Genomic DNA, 19,824 nt, shown 5'->3' on the forward strand with positions numbered 1-19,824 from the left:
CATGTCAGCTTGTAGAGAACGAAGGATATCTGTGTGTTCCTGTGTCCAATGCCTAACTAAAAAATCAGGTCTTAATAGGTCGTAGGAAGGTTTTACTTTTTCTGTGTAATCTAAAATGTAAGTTCTGCCAAAATTTAAGAATCCCAATATGGATTGTAAGTTTTTCAGTGATTTATGAGGTTGGAGCACTGCACACTTTTCTAAAAAGTTAGCTGCCATGTTTTTCCCTTCACTTGAAAGTTCATATCCCAAAAGTAGGACATTAAGGTGGGCTATTTTTGATTTTGAAAGTTGGATGTGTAGCCCTTAGAGGTGAACCCCAAGGTTATCTTGCTCACCCTAACCAAGTGATTCTTTAAATCATCATCCATCAGATAAATATCTATATAGGACAATGCCTCTTCATCCAAATTCTGAATTAACTCTGTTACCCTAGCGGAGAACAACCCAGGGCTATTCTTATACCCTTGGGGGAGTCGACAACATTGACGGTGGGAACCGAGCACTGAGAATGCTGTTAAATATCTGCTCTCAGGCACTATATTTTGGCAGAAAAAGCCATTTGAGATATCTAATGTAGTTTTGTATTTTCCGCACAATGTTATTCATTAATGTGGCACCGTGTGCATCCTGTACTGCAAACGTTTTTGAGCATGTGTTCAGATGTCTGTAGTCTAAAACTAGAAGGTATGAATTATCGGGTTTCATTATGGGAAACAAAGGATTATTCAATGAATAGGTGCAAGTTTCAAATATACCTAGGTATCCAAGTTGATCGAAGGTCTCCCTGACCTGTTTTTTCGCTTCTTGTTTGATTGGGTATTGTCTCTGTGGCGTTGGAGTAGTTTTTACTGGTATTGTATGGTGAGGTGACTCAGCATCCCACCCAACATGGTTGCGATATAATGCTGGAGCAAGTGCTACCGCCCACTCCTGCGAAGTATGTATGTTTTAAGTATGTTGGAACGAGGTCGGAAAAAGCAGGTAAAATTACTGTTTCACCCTTTGGGCCACTGGCGTCTCGCAGAGGGAGTGCTGCGGGGCGGGGGTTTTGGATAGTGGACTCAGACATATGATGGACTGTAGTAAAGTAATCAATTAAATAAATAAAACTATTTACCTTGTGCTCGCTGCATCGCCTACTCTGCAATGCAGCGAGCGCTAAGTAAATAGTTTTATTTCTTTAATTACTTACTTTACTTCTGTCTGTCGTATGTCCAAGTCCACTACCTCCCCACCCTGCCTCTCCCCCGCCCCACTCCCCCTGCAGCACTCCCTCAGCAAGCCACAACTGCTTTGGGCAATCCATAACAATTTCAGGCGGCCAATCTTTTTCAGCTAAAAAGATGCCATATCCATAAGTCAGGTTCTCCCAAAAGAGACCTTTAATTTTTCTGGGTTTGTTCCCCTCCATTTGGAGTGTTATTCCATGTGACCAATGTGGGACACTTACCCGCATATCAGCTGTCTCCACCATGATGTGTTCATTCAATTCTGCTGTCACCAGAAATTCCATCAGGTTCTGGAGAGCTATTGTTACTTCTACTGCGCTGCCTAGCATCGCCAGAGCCCATTCCCCATTGAGAAGTTGAGTCCTCAGAATTATGGGCATGTCTAACTTTAAGACCTGCTACTTCCTTCTTTTTAAATTGAGGTTTGGATTTTATACTAAAGGGTTTGTGTGCTATGCATAATGATTTAAACATTATACGTTCATTTATTGGTAGCCAGTACAGTGATTTCAGCGCAGGCTTGGCAGAAAGGAATTTGGGGATGTTCTGCAGAAGCCTGGCTGCACAATTCTGCACAACCTGCAGTTTCCTTGTGGTGGACCTTGGAGTGCCAAGATAGAGAGAATTCCCATAGTCCAGTCGGGAGATCACCAGTGCCTGGACCACAACTCTTTGGGCAGTTACAGGAAGAAGTGGAAGAATGTTTCGCATCTGTCTGATGATACCGAAGCAGGAGGCTGCTAACTTAACTGCTTGGTGATCAAATTTAAGTGATCTATCCAGCCAGACTCCCAGGCTTTTGATCTTTTCTTTGGGGGCTGGCAACGGGCCAACACAATCAGGCCAACTCAGTCCGGATGTAGTGATGGAGTAATTACCCAGGATCATTAGCTCAGTCTTGTCTCCAATGAGCTGAAGACACAACTGGTCCATCCAAGTGGCCACAGTTTCCAGACAAGATTCTAGATTGGCTGGACCGTTCTGCTTGTGATTTAACGCAACCACTATCTGTGTGTCGTCTGCATAAGTAATGATTTGGATCTCAAATGGCTGGACTAACTCAGCAAGGGGTTTAAATAGACGTTAAATAGGGTGGGCCTCAATGAGGAGCTTTGGGGGACTCCACAAGTGAGTGGCCCACTTTTGGAGGTGTAATTGCCTTCAAAAACCTGATAAGAGCTATCCTTTAAAAAAGATTTAATCATTTTATGCACGTCAGGACTTTGCCTGAGACTCCCACCATTCTGAGTCTGTTGAAGAGGATGTTATAATTGGCCCGTATCAAATGCGGAGCTCAGGTCAAGCAGGATGATAGCCACAGCGCCTCCCTGGTCGAGGATTTTCCGCAATTCTTCCACTACTGTTCTCAGGGCCGTTTCCGTGCCATGGTTTGGTCGTAAACCTGTCTGAGAAGTATGCAGTATGGAGAGGGTTTCTAAATACTCAGTGAGAATTTTGTTGACATATTCTCTAGTATTTTACTGGTCCCGGGGAGAAGCGTGACCGGATGATAGCTACCCCATGAATCAGGTTTGAGGTAAGGTTTTTTTAGCAGTGTTCTTATCATTGCATGTTTCCATGACGAGGGCACTTGACTGGTGGATATAGAATTGTTAAACATTTCTAGTAGCACAGGAAGTATGACATCCTCTACCTTACGCAGTGTATGAATAAGGGCAGAGTCAAGAGGGGTGCCAGATTTAACCTGGGAAAATAGTTGGGATAAGGTGGACAGATTCATAGTAGGAAGGTCGTCTAGTCGTGGAGAACTGCCCCCTGAAGTTTCTACTTCCAGGTCTGTGTTGTCGGGACAGATGTCCTGAGGAAAGGTGTTGTAGATATCTAAGATTTTCTTATTAAGAACTCTGCGAGTTCATTACAACGTCGCTGAGAGGATTCTGCCCATAACTCAGGTGAGGGGCAGTTTGTGAGGTTTTTAGCTATTTGGAAGATTTCCCTAGGAGCATTAGCAGCCAATGAAAGTTTCTCCTCATAATACTGTGCTTACTTTATTTCTGTCTGGTAGATGTTAGAACTGTTTAGCGCGTCAAACATTCCGCCCCAGTACGGACGTTCGATCGCGCTAACGGGATTCGGACGTCCAACGGTCGTGCGCAGCTCTAGTGAGGTAGTGCACGCGACAACCGTTGGACGCTCGCAGCACTTAAAGGGTTAATAGCATCTCTGTAAGTCTGTTTTTTTCTGTACTGTATTCTTTTCACCAGGCTCTCTCTAGTTTTTTACAATTTGTTTTTTTTTTTAAAAACCTTTATTGTGCAATGTTAGCATACAGTTACGGGCCTACAACCATCCTGGCCGGCCTCGACATCAATTTGCAGCACATATGCAAATTATACGACAGCTCAGCAGTCCACCAATACAAAAATAGCAGATATTCCGTGCAGCACGGAAGGTAAACGTGACCACTGAGATGCAGGAGTAAATAAGGTTCATTTTAAAATTAAGAATATGAAGGATCAGATGCTATTCAATCGAACAAGGACACCGAGTGGGCAATGCACATCAGGATGGCGACAAAGCGGATAATCAGAATAACGGTGCTAAAATAAATTTAACAGGATAATGGGATACATATTCATATGTCGCACCAGTTAGCGCCCACCCCATGAACGTGGGACAACCCTAATACCTCTTGCATTACGGCGTTGAGCGAAAACAGCAAGAGGCACCACACTGAGCCACCATACTGACCCAAAAGAGGAAAGAACAGAAAAGGGAAATAAGAAAGAAAGAGAAGTAGAAAAAAGAGGCCCATAGTAACTAAGAGAGGACAAAACAAAAAGCCCATCCCCCAACCCCCCAACCTGCACCCCTGCAGAGGCTACGGCCTACCCCCCCCCCCCTAGCAGCGTGCCTGTCGCCCAGAAAACGAGTACCCAAAATATAGATACAGCAAGAGAAGAAAACTTTTAAACTAGATAGAAGGGAAAAAGTTTTTTACAATTTTGTTTGAGTTCCCGCAATTTAGGTGAATTCCAAGTTAACTGTTTTTCCTTAGGCTTTTTTTGGCTTCATTTGTGTGGTATGATGGTATCCAAGAAAGATTCAATCCAATGATTGAAGTTGCCCGAAGCTATGCTGGGTTAGGATCTCCTATTGGTTTAGAATTCATTAAGGTTGTAGACCAGGCCTCTTGTGAAAGTTTCGCCCATGGTCGATCCCAACTCTTAGGGGATTGCGCACTAGCGGTCTGTGTCGGGGTATTCCAGTGTATCGGAATTAAAAAATGGTCCGACCGTGGCACTGGAATAGGACTGCCTACTGAGTGCTGTTCATTATTTGAAAAGACTGGGTACAAGATGTGGCCTTTGTCATGTGTTGGACTTGTGACTTTTTGGATTAATTGTATGGCCGTAGATCTTGGACAAGGGCCATGACCTCTGACTTAAGAGTATCCTCTAAATGCAAGTTGAGGTCGCCTAATAAGGTGATGTTAGGTGCGGTACTTGCTAGTGTGGCAGCGGTATCTGTGAGGGATTTTACAAATAGCCCACACGAGCCCGGGGGGCGACAGATAAGGATTCCTGATAATGAAAGGGTATGTGAAAAGGAGAGTGTGAAAGACATACTTTCACAATCTAGTATAATGTCGGTCTCAGTTCGCACCCTCAAGTGATCCTTTAGAATGATAGCAGATCCTCAGCCATTCTTCAGCTCCCAGTCTTTCCTTAGGATGTAATAGCCAGGAGGCAATGCTTGTACCAGGTCTGGATCAGAGTCCTCCACTCAGGAGTAAATTAATTTCAGGGACATGTTTCGGAAGGGACCTGCAGTTGAGAAGGAGCATTTTGTAATTCCTAGGGGTCTTCGTTATTGGATACAGACGTGGAGCCCTTTTTTTAGGCCCTAAAATCAACCACTCTCTTATGGCCTTTTATTGTCTTTTAAGAAGCCTGCGATCAGCCAACTTTTTCTGGCTTCGGTACCTAAAATTAAGAGAGCTCGCTCCGGAGGCGTACCTTTTCTTACAATGCTGGCAGATTATGGAACACCCTTCCCATCCATCTTCGCTCAATGTCCCACCATCTCTCGTTTTGGAAGCAACTGAAGATGTGGCTCCTTCAGAATCTGCTTTAAAACTTCCTCTACCCGTCTGCTTGTTGTCACTAGCGCTGGGATGCCTAAGGGTAGCCATGCACTTTACTAAATGCTAATTAATAATAATAATGATAATATTAGTGTCTATGGACTTTGTACGCTCTTCTGGTCTATGTTCTGACTGCCCTTCCCTCTCTGAGCTTTTTGATGAACCCTGAAAAGAACGAGAGGCGCGTGTATCAGCCCTGATACCTGTCAGGTTTTTTAATGTTATCACAATTCCTAAGGTGGTACCTCCTTTCGGATGGTTCCTGTTGAGGAGACCCATCCCAGGATTGTGATCTATTCTCTCTATTCTATTGTTTTTTATTGTTATCCCATTTCTTCTTAGACAAATCAGGTGCTTACTTGGTGTTCTCTTTTTCAGGAACACCCATGAGTTGAGGTTTTATTGCTCTAGCTCTCAAACTATCTCTACCTGATTCAGCATAGGTGTCTTAAAATCTTTTACGTAATTCACGTTCCTGTTGTAAAGGAGTGAAATACCTCAGGCGTTGGCGTATTGCCACTGCTGCTGCCTCCCCTTTTATGTTTGTTAATATGACAGTGATACCTTGGCAGAATTTCTTAACAGTTTCATCCCTAAGTTCAGAGCAGGTTCTGCTCCATACTCCTTCTGTATTTGGATTAATACATCTGATATTACTGCTAATGAAGGGATACCATGAGTTCTGGTATATTTGGCAGCGAAAACTGTACCCCAAGAGGTACATTCCGGACTGCCTTAAACTAGGGCGTGTCACACCTATACTAAAGAAAGCTGACGCCACTCCATCTGATCTAAACAACTACCGTCCTATAACCAACATCCCCACTTTGACGAAACTGTTGGAGATATGTGTACAAATTCAATTATGCAACCACATTGAGAATTATAACCTCTTAGACAGTCTACAATCGGGCTTTCGCCAAGGACATAGCACAGAATCTGCACTCACACATATTATGGATGGCATACTAAAAATGCTAGACTGCAATGAATCATGCCTATTGATACTTCTTGATTTGTCCTTCGCCTTTGATACGGTCAAGCATGACAACCTTCTGTCCCTATTGGAATGAAGGATGGGCCTCTCGGGCACAGTGTTGCAATAGTTTTCCTCCTTCTTGAATAACAGAACTTAAAGAATCAAGATGAAGATTTCACTCTCGCAACCCTCTATGGTCACCCTTGGTGGTCCTCGGGGATCTGCCCTATCACCCATTCTTTTCAACCTCCTAATGGAGCCTTTGGCGAACGCACTGAAATCAGCGAACATTCTGTATCACCTGTATGCGGATGACACCCAGCTGCATCTGAAAATCACCTCACCACAAGGCGTCATTGCCCTCAACACTATTCTACTGAACACACCAAGCTGGCTCACTAACAACCACCTCATGCTGAATACCAAAAAAACGGTATTCATTCTCATCTCGCCACCGAGCCACAAACCAAAGCTAGACCTACGGTTAAAACACCTAACCTCCTTTGACTGTGTCCCCATCATCATTGACTCAGCAAAATCCCTAGGAATCACCATTGACAAACATCTGAATATGCAGTTGCACATCTCTATTGCCACCACGGGAGCTAATCACAAGTTGAGTATATTAAGGAAACTCAAACCCTTCCTCCCTCAGGCTGATCTAAAAATGAAAGTACAAGCCCTAGTGCAACCAAGATTAGACTACGGATGCACCACCCTCTGTGGTCTCCCTAAATACAAGCTGGCTCCGCTGAGAGCAGCACTGAATGCTGCGGCTAGACTGGTATAAGGAACCAAAAGAAATAGTCACATCTCTCCAACCTTGAAAGCCCTGAATTGGTTGCCCTACGAGGCAAGAATACACCTTAAAGTGGCCGGCATGACACACAAAGCAATTCACAGCAATACACCCAATTACTCGGCTCTAAAGTTGCAAAGGTCTGGAGGCTGCAGACAACTTCGAAGTGCAAGCACTTTCCTTCTGAAACCTCAATCCTTCCATAAGAAGAGAACTGGTTGTAGAGCTTTCTCAGGGATTGCACCAAAGATTTGGAACTCCTTACCTCCAGTAGTGTGTGGAATCACTTCCCTTACCGCATTCAAAAAAGAAGTAAAAGTACTACTAATGAACAAATTCATGCCCTAAGTTTTAATTCTAGGATGTCACCGAGTCATCTTTATGATCCGAATACCATTGCCTATCTCTGGTGGATTGGATGAGTCTATTTTATGTGAGACTAATATCACAGCCCTTATTGCTCAATAAGTGTATGTAGTGTAAAGCGTAGCTGTCGGTGGGCCCCCCTTGGTTTTATCTCTACACTTTATATCCATTGTGAATCGATCGAGGTTATAATATGTATGTTTGCTAGCACAATCACCTAATGTTCATTAACTGTCTATTGTACAACGTCCTGCAGTTTCACCGTCCTCTATGTTTGTTGTTCATATATTTTATATTTCTTTTGTATGAATTGACACTTTTGAATTTATGTATACCACCTCAACCATTTATGTTCTTATACTGTAAAGCGCTCTGATGCCCTTGTGGGTTACGTTTGCGCTATATAAAACTTTGTAAATAAATAAATTGTGCGTCCCGTTTTGACTAAGCTATGGGATTCACATACAGCAGGCGCATCTACCTGACCCACTGCCCCTCAGCCCCCTACGGAGCATGACCACCTCCAGAAAGTCTCACAGCACAGTATCAAAGGCCTTCTCCAGGTCAACCGACATGACCATGGCCAGTGAGTTGGTTCTCACTTCACAACTGTAAATTATGTTATATAGCCGGCAAAAATTGAGGAAGGTGTTGGGTGCTGGGATAAAATCGTTTTGGTCTGTATGGATCAGCTCTTGCATATGTGGCAGCAACCAGATAGACAGTACTTTGCTAAGGATCTTAAAGTCTGTATTGAACATGGTGAGGGTCCAGAAGTCTGAGGTCGTGGCTACCAGGGAGTTGGACTTGGGCAGCGGAACAACTAGTGCCTCCCTGGTTGTGTCTGGAAGAAGCCCTGATGAGAGTGCCTCGACGTGCAGCGCCTACAGTCTCAGAGCCTGCACTCCGGCATAGGTCGAATAGAATCCTGTTGCAAGCCTATCTGGCCCCAGTGACTTGCCAGTAGCCATTGCCTTGATGGCATTTTTCTTTTCCTGGGTCGTAATTTGACCCCCCAGTTCCTCCGCTACTTCCTCTGGGAGGCATGGGAGCACCAGCCGGTCTGAAAGGTCACCATGCTCCCCTGCTAGGTCGGTTTCAACTGGTCGGTACAGTGTGACATGATAGTCTCTTATCGCCAAATTAATGTCTTTGGGAGAGTAGAGCATACTTACCCCTGAGGACAGCATTCTAGCGCTGGAGGTGCCGCTGTCTTCCAGACGAATGAGCCAGGCTAGTAGTCTCCACGGCCTCCTCTCCTCTTTATGCACTTGATTAATATACTCTTTATTATTATGGCTTCTGTGGTGCTCCAGGGCTATATTGTATTGTTCCCGGGATTCCAACAACCTTGGGAGAGCATCCAGGTCAGGGCCAGGCTGATTATCCAGCCTGGGGAGTATGTCATCTTGCCATGTAAGATCTTGGTCAAGCATGCAGCAGATCCCCACCATCTGGTTCAAGCAGTGCCCGACTCACCACTTTGAAGGCCTCCCATTCAACCAGGTAATTTGAGGCATCCTGTAATTCGTAGCAAAGTATTGCACTAAGTGCTCCTGCAAAGTGTCCCGGAAGAGGACATCAGTTAGGGCTGCCAAGTGCACATTGGGATCGTGGGATGGTCGTCGATAGCCCAAAAAGGATAATAGGAGTGGGCTATAGTCCAAGAGACTGTGGCCAATGTACTCAGTATGGGTTACATAGCGGTACAGCCCCTTGAACAGATAAAACGGCCCAGCCTTGTGTGGACCTTGCACATGCTGGAATAAAATGAGTAGTCCCTGTCTAAGCCATGCTGTGTGCGCCAGATGTCCTCAAGTTCCCAGTTTGTCATACAGTCTCTCATGCCCTCAGCCATCCTGTGGGCAGGCTCCCCGGGCAACGGAGGAGTAGAGCGACCAGGGTGGTGTCCAGCACACAGTTACAGTTGCCCCCAAGGAGCCGGGCCCCCTCGGCCAAATGCCCAGCTTCATCCAAGTTATCCCAGGAAGGGTGTGTGGTCCTGATTTGGTGCATACATGTTACCCAGCATCACTTGCGGCCACAGAGCCAACCTTCCACCAGAACGAACCGTCCCCCTTTATTTTGGCAGTCGTGGCTATAAAAGGGAACTCTACAGTTACCTCCACCTTTGTGAGATGTGTCTCCTGGAGCATGACAATGTGTACTCCCAGCCTCTTGATGTACATGTAAATTTTGTTTTGCTTGGCTGAGCCCCAGCCCACAAATATTACACATCATTAGTTTGAAGTTATATTGTGTGGTGGCCATGGTAGACGCAATGTGAACTGAGCAGCACCGCCCTGTACCCTCTGTCCAATTTACCATCATCTTCGAGACAGTGAACCATAGAAATATTTGTTCCAACTCCAGGACTCCAGAGCAGGTCAGCAATGACTGTTCGCCCAAACACTGATGCTGTGAAGTGCAAGTGGCACTCTTCTCCACCATTCCAGCTCCTAGGAAATGGCATTGTGAGGAGGCTCAAAGACAAACAAAACTCACAGTCCCCTTGTCCATGCCGGCTCTTATGGTCCCCTGGCTGCTTCCAAGGGAAGCAGGGATCAGCTGTCGAGGGGTACACCTTGCAGCATGAAAATGGACACTAGTGGCGCACACGACAGAGTCCTCCTAATATATGTTGTTCTAGGCTGGCAGTCCCTCTATATGGAGTTTTCTGCGATTTGAGGGTTTATCCTCAGCAGATGTTCGCGATCTTGCGCTTGGTCATCAGAGTCCCCAGAACAATGCCCTGAGGCACTGTTGTCATCAAAGTAACGGTGGTTTGGCAATTGTGATCTCCGCCGTCACCGGCAGTACTGCTGCTATGTCCCTATCTCCTAGGATTCCTTGCCTGGAGGCACGCGGGAGAAGCTTCTGTACCTGTGTTGACTCCCCGGGTTCGCGGTTCTTGACACCTGCACTCCGCCCCAGTGTGTGTTTGCCTTCTATCATAAGCATCAATTCTGCAGAGAAAAGGAGGGTATAACGGAGTCCTTCCTCTTGCAGCACACTTTTAAACTCCAGGAAGAAAGCATACTTGGCCTGGATGATAGCGCTCAAGTCAGGAAACAGAGACACCTGCCCATTGCCAACCCTGAATGGGCCTCCCTTTCTTTCACATTGTAGTATGGTATTTCTGTCTTTGTAGTGCAATAACACAGCAACCACTGGTCTAGGTGGGCATCCCAGAGCCGGTGGGCAAGCGGGTTGACCCTATGAGCCCTTTTAAGTGCAAAAGAAGGGTGTAAGCTGGGGTGGGGCCACCTCTAAGTGCATCCATTTCTTCAAGTAGGCCATTGTGTCTGATCCTTCTGAGCCCTTGCGGAGACCCACTATGTGCACGTTGTTGCGCCGTTTGCACCCTTCTCCAACTTCCGTCTGGTGTTCCAGTTTGAGCACTCGTTCTATTAAGTCATTCAGCTGCATTTTCATTCCTGTTGGAGAGTTGTCTTTGAGTCCCCAATAGCTTCCAAGATCTTGTCTAGGGTTAGCCAAAACGGCTGGGACAGTGGGTCTGGAGATATTTATATGTCCAGAGGGCCTTGCTGTGTTTCTTGTGCACCATCTGGCAGCCCCTTTCATTTGCTCATATCTGTCCCCAGGCACAAGGATAAGACTAGCTCCAAGAGTCCTCTAGGCCTCCGTGTGGGGGGACCGCTCCATCAGTAACTTCCTGTGGGGTCTGTTACACCTCCCGGAGCCTCTCCTGACAACACTCACTCCTGTTCCCACTTGTAGAATACCCAAGGTCCGGGAGCCCCCACCACTGGGTGTGCCTCTTATTTACTATTCACTTGCGTCACCTAGCTAGACTGCGTATGCTCCAGGGCCTAATCCATCTTTTGTCCACTGGAGTGTCTCGCCGGGTCCCTCGCAGCCAGCCAGCACGGCCTCAATGCCCGACACTCTCTCGATCTCCTTGAGTGTAGCTGTATGCCCCTTGCAGGGAAGATTGCTGCCTGCACCAGCTACCCCGACTTCCAGCACTCCTCTGGACTCCCCCGGAGTGCCCACTCAATGTGACATAGCCACAGCCATCGTCATCTGACTCCCTGCAGCCTTCCGACCGGCAAGCCTCGTTGTAAGGTGAGGGGCCTAATCCAGTGCGCAAAATATTGCAGGTTATGCGGGGGTCACTCCCCTTCCAGTGCATCCATTTCCATCTACCAGGCAAAGCCACTTGCCTCACCACAGGCCCCTTATTTATTGGGGAAAGACATGTCCTCCATCTCGTCGCTCTCCGACCCCCTGAGCCTGTCAATACCACTCAGGCCCTGCTCCCTGCTCCCTCTCGCAGCCTTTGTGAGTACTGATGCGCGCGTCAGGGGTATAAAATGGCGGCAGCTGCATGCCGCCTCTGCCCCCAAGGTATCTTGGATACCTACAGCAATCTCACAAGATGCGGCGAGGCTTCAAGTGCTCTCGCTGATCCTCTCCCCTTCAATCTTTGGGTGAAATCCCCGGTAATGTGCGGGAGCCCCCATCGGTGCCCCAGGCACAGGGGGAGGTCTTCCCGAGAGCCTCCCAGCTTCTCCATAGACCGCCGTTCAAGTCTAGGATAGGATAGGATAATATTTGTAGAGCGCACTTTTACCCGAGGGTGTCAAGGCGCTGAAGCAGACAAAACAAGAAGGCTGAGACAAAGCGCATCTACCGTCACTTAAGATGCGAAAAGCCATAGTTTTAGATGCTTTTTGAAAACTAGATAAGAGTCCGAATTGGAGATACAGGTGGGCAGGGAGTTCTATAGCTTGGTGGCCGCTACGGAAAAAGAGTGACCACCCTTTTTGGTCCAGCGGAATCTGGCAGTCACAAGTATTTTCTGTGAGGAAGATCTCAGAAGCCTCCCAGGGGTGTACCACTGGAAGAGAGTTTTCAAGTGTGGTGTACCCTTACTATGCATGGCCTTGAATACCATGCTCAAAGCTTTAAAGCATATTCGCTTTCTGTTGGGGAGCCAATGCAGGGAGCAAAACCCATTCCTGGCAGATTGACACCTGGGAATTTTAAGAATCAACCGCTCTGTTGCTTTCTGTACCACCTGGAGCTTGTTAAGGGAGATCGCATTGATTTTTTTTTTTTTGGAAAAACTTTATCCGTGAATGTATTTTCATCACATTTCGTGTACAGTGTTTATAGCCAACATGCAATACATCACGCTTTTCAATTTTCTCCCAATCAACATATAGAGGGCAGAGCCCCGTCCTCTAGATCGTTCCCATCCAATTATGCATACAATAGGAAATGACTCTGTTATTATCAGGACGTGTTCATTCACCCACCCTCTCGCTCCCCAACTATCCCTCCCCCACCCTACCAACTCTGGTGCTCAGTTCCTCCTGTCCGTCTTCAATATTCGCTCCCCAACACTGTTCACTCTCTACCAGGATTATGCAATAGAAACTCCTTCGACCATCTCCGTCCCACCTCAGTGCCCAATGCTGTCTACAATATTCCCTCAGGGCCTCAGTGTGTTCAGTTATCCTGGGACAAGGGCCGGTCCATACCATCCAGTTCTAATAGCATGACCTCCCAATCCAGTGCCATCGGACTTTTCCGCCTCCCACCTTCTTCCTCTTTCCTAAGGGCAACACATTCAGTTCTACCCCATTTCACTACATCCGTTTGCCATGTCTCCACCCTAGGGGGCTCTCTGGGACTTCCACTGCATTGTGATCTTCCTAATCGCTAAGATGAGGGCTAAGTCCACAAATCTCAACTTAGGTTTTAATGGCTTGGGGGCGAGGCCGGGCTCCCGCCAGGCAATACAGTGCACTCTCTCTCACTTGTATCTGAGATACCTCTTGTAGCGCCCGGCACACCTCGCTCCAGTACCCGCTCAACCATGGGCACGACCAGAGCATATGGAGGAAGTCCGCCTCGTCCGCCCCACATCGCGGGCACTGGTGGGAGGCATTGGGGAACATCTTGTGGATCCTCACTGGGGTGAGGTATGCCCTGTGGAGAATCATGGCCTGAATATATTTAAATTTCACGTATCTGGAGACCCTCCTTGGGTGTTCCAGGGCCTTCCGCCAAGTCATATCTGTTAATTCCTCCCCTGTGTCTCGTGACCAGGTCTCTCGCAGTGTGTCAAGGGAGAGTGCAGCATGAGTCCTAATCCCGGTGTACAGCCATCTTTCCAAGTGACCGCCGGCCCCCATGTAGTGTACTAGGTGCACAAGTTCGTGTTGCTGTGGGTGGATGCGTTGTGGTGCCCAGGTCGTCCTGATGTAATGGGAGACAGTGGCGTGTAACAAGTAATGTCTGTCCGAGGTCCCAGTCACGTGCACGAAGTTATGGAGGTCTAACAATAGGTCGTCCCCGAAGAAACTGCCCACTCCCTCAATCCCATTTGCCATCCAATCCCGAAGGGCGTATTTGGTAAGTCGTCCCTGTGGTGTCGGGATGCCCAGCAATGGAATATTATCTGCGTATGGCGTGACCGTGGACGTGTAAGCTAAAGCCTTCTTCCAACATAGAAGGGCAGTTCGGAGCAGTGGACGGCACTCTCGCGGAATTCTACTCTTGGGTAGCAGTAAGGCGTGTAACTCACCTCGGTCCAATCGGCCCGCTGTCCATCCAATTTCGTGGAGATTTCTCCCCGCCAGCCAGTAAGACAGCCATTGGAGTTGACTTGCGTAAAAATAACCTTGGAAGTCTGGGGCACCCAGTCCCCCCTGAGAGGTGCTGAGTTGTAGTTTCCGCAAGCTAATCCGCCGTCTGCCCGACCCCCATATAAGGGTAATCAGTAAGGATTTAAGGGACTCAAAGGTGCGGCGCGGGATGCATATAGGCAGGTTCACAAAATAATAAAGCAGGCGTGGCAACATCACCATCTTTGCTATCGCTATGCGGCCCATTACAGACAAGGGGAGTGAGGTCCAAAAGCCGATACTACTCCGGAGACCGGTAATGGCCTTAGAAATATTACCATCCAGCTGGTCCTCCGCCTTCCTGTATATGCAGATTCCCAGATACTTAAAGCTGGATTGGGCTACCGGGATCACGTAGGTGCCAAACGGCAGAGAGGGCGGACAAGGCCCCTCGCGGAAGTAAAATCCCACAGACTTGTCCGGGTTGATGGCCAGTCCCGATGTTGTTTCAAATCGGCGGAAGGTGTCATATAATAGCGTGTGGTCAGCTTCCAGGTCACGGAGGTATAATAACATATCATCCAAGTATACAGATAGAAGATGGGACGTCCCTGCCACCGGTACTCCCATCGCCTCTGCGTGTTGGCGAAGAGCGATGGCTAGCGGTTCCAACGCCAACACGAACAACAATGGGGACAGGGGGCATCCCTTCCTGGTGCCCCGGTGGACTGAGTATTCCGCCGACACATAGCGTCCCGTTCTTGCCCTGGCCGTGGGATCGGTATACAACAACCTGATCCACCTTATCAGCGGGGCCGGAAACCCAAATCGGCTCAGGGCTTCAAACATAAAGGGCCAAGAGGGGCCAAGAGAGCGAATCAAACGCTTGTTTGAGGTCTAACGCGATACAGCCCACCCGTGCCAGCTCGGCCGGTGACGCTGTCATGATAGCATGTAGGCGTCTCGTGTTGAGGGAAGTACTGCGCTCCGGGAGGAACCCACACTGGTCGCAGTGTATAAGTGTAGTCAAGTGGGGCTGGATACGCAGGGCAATAGCTTTGCTTAGCATTTTATATTCTGTGGCCAGCATAGATAAAGGCCTATAATTCGCCATCTATAGAGTGTCTCTATCCGGCTTAGGGATAGAAATCACTATGGCCTGCATGTTTGTGTGCGGCAGATGGCCCCTCTCGAAGGCTTCCTTATAAATTCGTTCCAGAACCGGTACCAATATGTCAGCGTAAGTGGAATTGAACTCCACCTGGAGTCCGTCCATGCCCAGAGTCTTGTTTCTGTTTAAGTGTTTGATCGCAGCGCGTATTTCGCGTTGAGTAATGGGGCCCTCCATTGATTTTTGTACCTCTGCCGTCAGTTGGGGAATGGGGAGGTCCCGCATGAAATCAGTTATGTGTGTAGGGTCTTCCGCCCCAGTTCGGGCATACAGGGTCTGTAAGTGGTAGTGGAATGCCCGGTTGATTTGTGGCCACTAAGTCGCCCTCCTGATTTCGGATTTGAGTAATGACTGGGGTGTCCGGTTTGTTGCGTACCAAGCGGGCCAGCAGCGCCCCAGAACGGTCCGCCTCCGTGTGTTGTCGTTGTAAATAGGCCTTGTAGTCAATGATGCGCAGTGTTTCTAATGTCTCAGCGTGTAAAATATTCTGTTCCTGTAGGGTCTGTTTTTTCCCCGGGTCCTCCACTGCCTCCCGTTCTAGCTCCGCTAGACGATCCTCCACCTCACACAATTTCCGGTGGATCTCCTGCCTGGCGCCCACCAGCTTCCCAATAGCCACTCCCCGCACAACCACTTTCATCGCATCCCAGACCACTAAGTTGGAAGAGGCAGTATCCCAGTTAACCTCCTAGTACTGCGTCAGGGCCTCTGAAAGAGTTGCTTTGAACGGACCGTCTTCCAAGTGCTGGGGGTTGAGTCGCCATGTAGGGACTGGAATCCGGATCCTGCCCCAGGAGATAGTACATTTGAGGGGCCTATGGTCCGAGAAGGTCTTTGCTAAGTATTCTGGGGCGCGCATCAGTGGGATCAGTGTATGGGAGCATAGGAGTCGGTCGATACGCGTGTGTAAGTCGTGTACGGGGGAGTAGAAGGAGTATTCTTTGTGTGTGAGGGTGTACCTCCTGCCATACGTCTCTAAGTCCCCAGCCCTCAACCCATGCCCTGAATGTGTCAGTAAGCTTGGTAGCGCTGGCAGCCTGTAGGGGTGGATGTGATCTATCTAGGGCCAGATCTAGCACAGCGTTCAAGTCCCCCCCGAGCACCCAGGGAATGTCTGCCCACGGGGAGACTGCTCTCCCGACCCTCTGTAGGAATAGTTCCTGATCATAATTCGGGGCGTAAGTACAGCCCAGGACAATCAATTTGCCATCTAGGGCACCTTTGGCCAGGATATATCTGCCCTGCTCATCCACTTTCCTCTCTATTGCAGTAAACGGTGTCCCGTGTCGCACCCAGATATTGGCCCCCCTAGAGAATGCTGAGTATGACGTAGAATATATAGTCCCTCTCCATTTCTTCCATAACTTCTGAGCTTCAGAGGCCGTGAGGTGTGTTTCTTGTAAGAAGGCGATTTGTGTCTGCTGTCTAAGAAGATAAGAGTGGACCCTGTGCCTTTTCTGCACTGCCCCCAGCCCTCATACATTCCAGGTGGTAACCCTGTACACTCCAGATTGTTCAGCCATGATCAGTGGGTGGTAAAGCCATTCGCGGGGTGGTCGTGTGTCTAGAACATCGGGGAGCTGAACCCCGGAGAGTGCACCTATAAAGACTATTAACATTTCTAAAACTAACTTGGCGCAGCCATAGGACATAGCCAAGCCCAACTTTAACAATAAAAACACAGAGAACCAAATATTCGTGCCTTCGCCAGGGGGGGGTTGGTCCAGCACACATGTAATCATTTTGTTACCAGTTTCAGTCTCCACTGGCTCAACGATCGCCCGGTTGGGCACTTAATGCTGAAAGGGGAGTTCAATGTAATTACAGACAGGGCTTGTTTGGTTGGCTATAGGCGGCTTCGAGCCGCACCCCGTGGCACCCAGTACAGTGCCAGTGCCAGAGGGTGTGGTGCGCATTGGGGAGTGAGTCAGTGTCCGCTCATCGTTCCTCACCCCCACCTCCCGCACACTCCGAAACCCAATCGGGGTCCGGTACCCGGGGTCTAGATACACCAGAAAAAGGATCCTGTGCATTAACTACTGCAGAGGAGTCTATTTGGGATATCACCCGACTGGTCAGCTGTCTATGAGTTCATCCGCAGCTCTGGGAGTGATTGTAGGAAAGAGCAGCACACTGTTGTCAGAGTCTGAGTGCCCTGTGGTATCGTCAGAGTCTGTGGTTATTTTTGCCGGGTCCTCCCTGAAGGTGCCGGCGAGTGAAATGGCCTCCTGTCGTTCGTCCCTCTGATGGTTCCGCGCTCAGCAGTCCCCTTTCCGTATCCAGACGGGAAGCGGCGGCCACCTCCCGAGTTCCTTTCCGACTCCCTTGCCTCCGCTTCCTGAGATGTGTCCTGGCTGCCGTCCAGTCCCATTACCTCTAGCCATTCTTCAGCGTCCGTAGGGCTCTCGAAGAAGTGTGATTTCTTCCCGTGGATAACTTTCAAGCGGGCGGGGAAGAGCAAAGCGTATTTCAGTTGCTCGCTTCTCAGTTTCTTCTTCACTTCCATGTTGGAGGCCCTCTGTTTTTGCACCATGTTCGTATAGTCCGGGTAGAGCGACGCCCTCTGGTTTTCAAAATGGATGGTGGATCTTTCTCGAGCTTTCCTCAGAAGGGCGTCCCTATCACGATAATTAAGGATAAGGACAATGAGAGGGCGAGGAGGGCGCACCGGCCGAGGCTGTCCCGTCGGAATCCTGTGTGCTCGTTCCACACAGAAATATAGGGAGAGTCCGTCTGCCGCTATGTGGTCTCTAAACCACTGCTCCATAAATTCTTCCGCCCGCGGTTCCTCACATTTTTCCGGCAGGCTGATTACCCTTATATTATTTCTCCGATTGCGTCCTTCCGCGTCCTCAACGCGTTCCATCAGAGCAGCCACTTGACCTTGGATGTCCTGGATAGATCTGCCGTGTTACGCCACCGTGGGTGTAAGGTCTGCGAGTGCAAGCCCGTGGTCCTTGACTTTGTCCGCCAGCTTGCCGTGGTCCGCCTTTAAGAAGGATAGGTTATTGGTGAGGGTCCCCAGTTGGTGCTCCAGCGCTTGTCGGGAGTCACAGATCTCCTGGAGGAAAAGGTCCAGTTTGTCTGTTTGTTGAGTGCTCGACCCTGTCTAGTTGGCCAGGCCAAGTCCGCCATCTGCCCGCTCCGGCTTCCGTCTGCGGGCCGGGTCCCGTCGACTCCCCAGGGCCGTCCACGTTTCTCTGGCCCTTCCTGACCATGTTGCGCTTGACCCGTAGTAATTTTCTATCCTGGAAATGTTCCGGCCACCCGGGCCCAGTAACTCAGCCCTCGACTCTCTGTGCAACAGCTGCAATGATCTCGCACCGAGCTCCAGGGTGGAGAATGCCGACTAACAGGATTTTCCAGCTCCCACCCGGGTTGCCTCACAGGGGGTCCAACCCCTCATCAGGGCTATACCAGGCAGCAGGACGCACTTTTGCAATGTTTCTCCCAGCTAAAGGTCACTACAGGCCGAGGTCTGCAAGCGGGAGTAACTCCCCGTCACGGCCTCCGCCTCATGCGTGAGCCCGCAGCTCCCCGGCGGCGCCGCCTCGTCCCTCAGTTCGTGTGTCCCCCCGATCCCCAGTGGGGCTGGTCCCTCGGTGTCAGGAGGTCCTAGGGGGGGACAGGGCCGCAGGAGGTTCTCGAAGGTCCTTGCACTGTGTGAGCCAGACCGCTGTCTCGGGGCTTCCCTTCGGTCAGTCTACGCAAAATGGCTCTTCCTGGCTTAAGGTCGCGCTCCCGGGTCTCAGGGCTTGGCGTGTCTCCTCTCACCTCCCTCACCGTGCTCCGTCGGCTCTACCGCTGACCAATGGTGTCCGCGAGGGTTTAGGCGGCTGTCGTTAGCATCCGCAGGGCGCCGGCTCCGCCCTCCAAGCCCGGAGCCTACCTTCAAACGGGGCCCAGGATTCAAAGGACCGCCGCCGGGTCTCCGCGCCACTCCACCTCCCGGCTTCAAAGGCCCCGCGTCGCGGGCCTCAGCGCGTCCCACAGGGTGGTCTTCTCGGCGTTTCACCCCTCCGCCTCACAGTGTCTTGCACTCCAGACAGAATACTGTCTGCGCCTCTCAGCAGGCCGATGATCCCCGCAGGTCTGTATTTTCCGGAGAAAGCCCGACCGGGCACGGAGCTCTAGCGGAGACCGTCCGCCATCGTGGCTGTTCGGCCACGCCCCCCCAGATCGCATTGATGTTCAGGTACAGAACGTTGCAATAGTCTAGCCGAGAGGTGACTAGAGCAATGATGATTGACTGGTGCAATTCGGCTGGAATGTGCGACTGACCTGTACATCAAAGCCCAGACCATCGTCAAAGCTGACGCCCAGATTTCTTGCTGTCCAAACCAGGACAGGGAGGGGATCACAGATTGCTGGCCATCAAGAGTTTGACCAGATGGAATTCTGCGAGCCAAATACCAGCACTTCAGTCTTGTCTGCGTTGATCCTCAGTGAGTTGTGCTTCATCCAGCCGATAATGCTGGACATACACTCTTTTTTTTTTCATTTTAAAGCTTTATTCGACATTTGTCATAAAAGCATTCACCTAACCCTAATACAATAAATACTACATATA

The sequence above is a fragment of the Lissotriton vulgaris genome, chromosome 11 (genome assembly GCF_964263255.1).
Source record: "Lissotriton vulgaris chromosome 11, aLisVul1.2, whole genome shotgun sequence".
NCBI lineage: Eukaryota > Metazoa > Chordata > Amphibia > Caudata > Salamandridae > Lissotriton > Lissotriton vulgaris.